We start from the raw sequence: 2,500 nt of genomic DNA, 5'->3' as shown, positions 1-2,500 counted from the left end.
TAGGGAGTCGCGGCGGGACAAGGAAGAGGAGGAGGAAGTCCGGGACTCGCGACGGGACTGGGACTCGCGCCGGGACTAGGGAGTCGCGGCGGGACAAGGAAGAGGAGGAGGAAGTCCGGGACTCGCGACGGGACTGGGACTCGCGCCGGGACTAGGGAGTCGCGGCGGGACAAGGAAGAGGAGGAGGAAGTCCGGGACTCCGGGACGCGCACGGGACTAGGGAGTCGCGGCGGGACAAGGAAGAGGAGGAGGAAGTCCGGGACTCGCCACGGGACTAGGGAGTCGCGGCGGGACAAGGAAGAGAAGGAGGAAGTCCGGGACTCGCGACGGGACTGGGACTCGCGGCAGGACAAGGAAGAGAAGGAGGAGGTCCGGGACTCGCGCCGGGACTAGGAAGAGGGGAGGAGGTCCGGGACTCGCGACGGGACTAGGAAGTGGGGAGGAGGTCCGGGACTCGCGCCGGGACTAGGGAAGAGGAGGAGGAGGAGGAAGGCCGGGACTGGGACTCGCGGCGGGAGTAGGTAGTGGGGAGGAGGTCCGGGACTCGCAGCGGGACAAGGAGGAAGTCGGGGAGGAGGGCCGGGACCAGGAGTCGCGGCGGGGATAGCAGGCAGGACAGGGAGGGTGGGTGGTCTTCCACAAAAAAAAGTGTGTCTCGGAACTTCCTTAGTGCAGTAGGACGGGGGGGCCTGCCGAATCCCACAGAGAGTACTATGTGGGGAAGGGTTCCTCTGAAGCGTCTCGGGAAAAGTCGTGAGGGGGTGACGGTTGCTCGGTGCCTACGGGTCCCGACTGCTCGCTGCCTTCTTTGAGCCCAGTACCGACGTTCGCAGGGGGATACCTGGATACTACTGGGGTTACCTGGATACTTCTGGCGTGTTACCTTGGATCAGTGAGGAGTGGGGGTTAGTTTCCCGGCGACGCGACCCTCTGAGGAGGTCCCGCGGAGGGTCGCCGAGTATTATATGGTGAGCTGGCTGTCAAGGATTGTGAGTCCCGCTGCCAAAATTTTTTTTGGTGCGCGGGCGACTGGAAAAAGAGGGTTGGTCTTGTGCCGATACGCGTAACGTCGCAGCGAGTCCCAAGAGCTAGTAACCATTTTTGGCGGGGGGCGATGGCCTCGGTATTGTCAAGCCATTCTCTCATTCATTTGGGAGGGTGGGGAGAAGTGTTTGCCGAGGCCGTTCAAGCTCCGCCTGGTCGACCACCACTGTGACCGCCACCGCGCTCGATCTCTATTGCAAGCTCAGGTGAAATTCCTGATAAACTTGGAGGGGTGTGGGACGCGTTCGCAGTGTGGGCCGAGGAGTCATAACATCCCAGGTCGGAATGTGAAAATGGAACTTCGAAACCGGTGAGAGTTCTCTCGTCGGCTAGGGGTTTCACAAAAGTAACATTTCTATAAATTTCTATCCGACCCCTCCATTAATTTGGAGGGGCGATGGGCCCCGGGATTGGACATACTTCTTGCTGATTTGTCTTTTGAGGAAAATCCTTCGCGGTGATGGTTACTTTTTCATTTTTTAATGTGTGTATCGGCCTCGTCGGTTTCTCTCTTTCCTGGTCACATTCCCGAAAAAGGCCGCAGCACCTATGATTCTCTTCCGGGGGTCTAACTCTCCCTCTCTCTCTATCCTTCTCTTTGTCTGGCTCTCTCTGGCTTCACTTTTTGTGGTGTGTGCCTCTGGGGGTCTGGTTGGAATTTGCCGTTGGCTTTTTGCCCTCTCTTTTTGCCTTTTATCCATCGCAAAGAAGGGTGTGTGTGTTCTCACCTGGGGTTGGAATGAAGGACGGGGAACCTCCTCGTCTTGTGAAGTGGGACCATCTTTTAGGATGATGGCTTTTTGCTGCCTGGTGTGTGCTTGGGTGGGGTTTGGTGGTGGCAGTCTACCTCTCCCTTTCTCCGGTAAGACCAGATGACTGGTTCGTCCGCTACTCTTGTGTTGGCCCTACCTTGGCCAACGGGAGTCGGCGACGCTCCAGACTGGATGGCATGATGTGGTGGTGTACCGAAGGGGGACATCCGAAGGGGAAGAGGGGCCGAGCCTCGCGAAACTTAGGTGTGTCGGGTTGTGTGATGTCGGAGATCCATTTTTTTGTGGCTGCCGTCGTGATTTCGCCCATCCAAACCTGAGTCGTTGCTGCGGACTGGAAAAACTATGGAAGAGCTGTTTGGGAAAGATTCGGGAGTTTGTTTTCGAAGTTACCTTGTTCGATCGATCTAGGATCCACTGTACTCGCCCACCAGAATTTGCTCCCGGAACCCCCCGATCAGCCAAAGCGGGTCGGGGGGCCTTGGTTCAACGAGGGTTACTCCATATGCTAGCCTATGTCAATATAAGGTGCGGGTTAGCCGTTTCTCCCCCACCGGACTATTGCTTAAGAAGTGGACTATCGACCCCCCTCTCCGTCAAAGGTTTGGGGGCCAGGGCTTAGAATGTACTTCAGGTGGTGCGGAGGTAGGAGGCGAGAGGTGGATGAAATCGATCGGATGAGGTGA

This window comes from Physcomitrium patens, chromosome 6 (assembly GCF_059467195.1).
Source record: "Physcomitrium patens ecotype Gransden chromosome 6, ASM5946719v1, whole genome shotgun sequence".
In the NCBI taxonomy this organism is placed as follows: Eukaryota; Viridiplantae; Streptophyta; class Bryopsida; order Funariales; family Funariaceae; genus Physcomitrium; species Physcomitrium patens.
The sequence above is the reverse complement of the archived record's forward strand: the minus strand, read 5'-3'. Positions refer to the sequence as shown.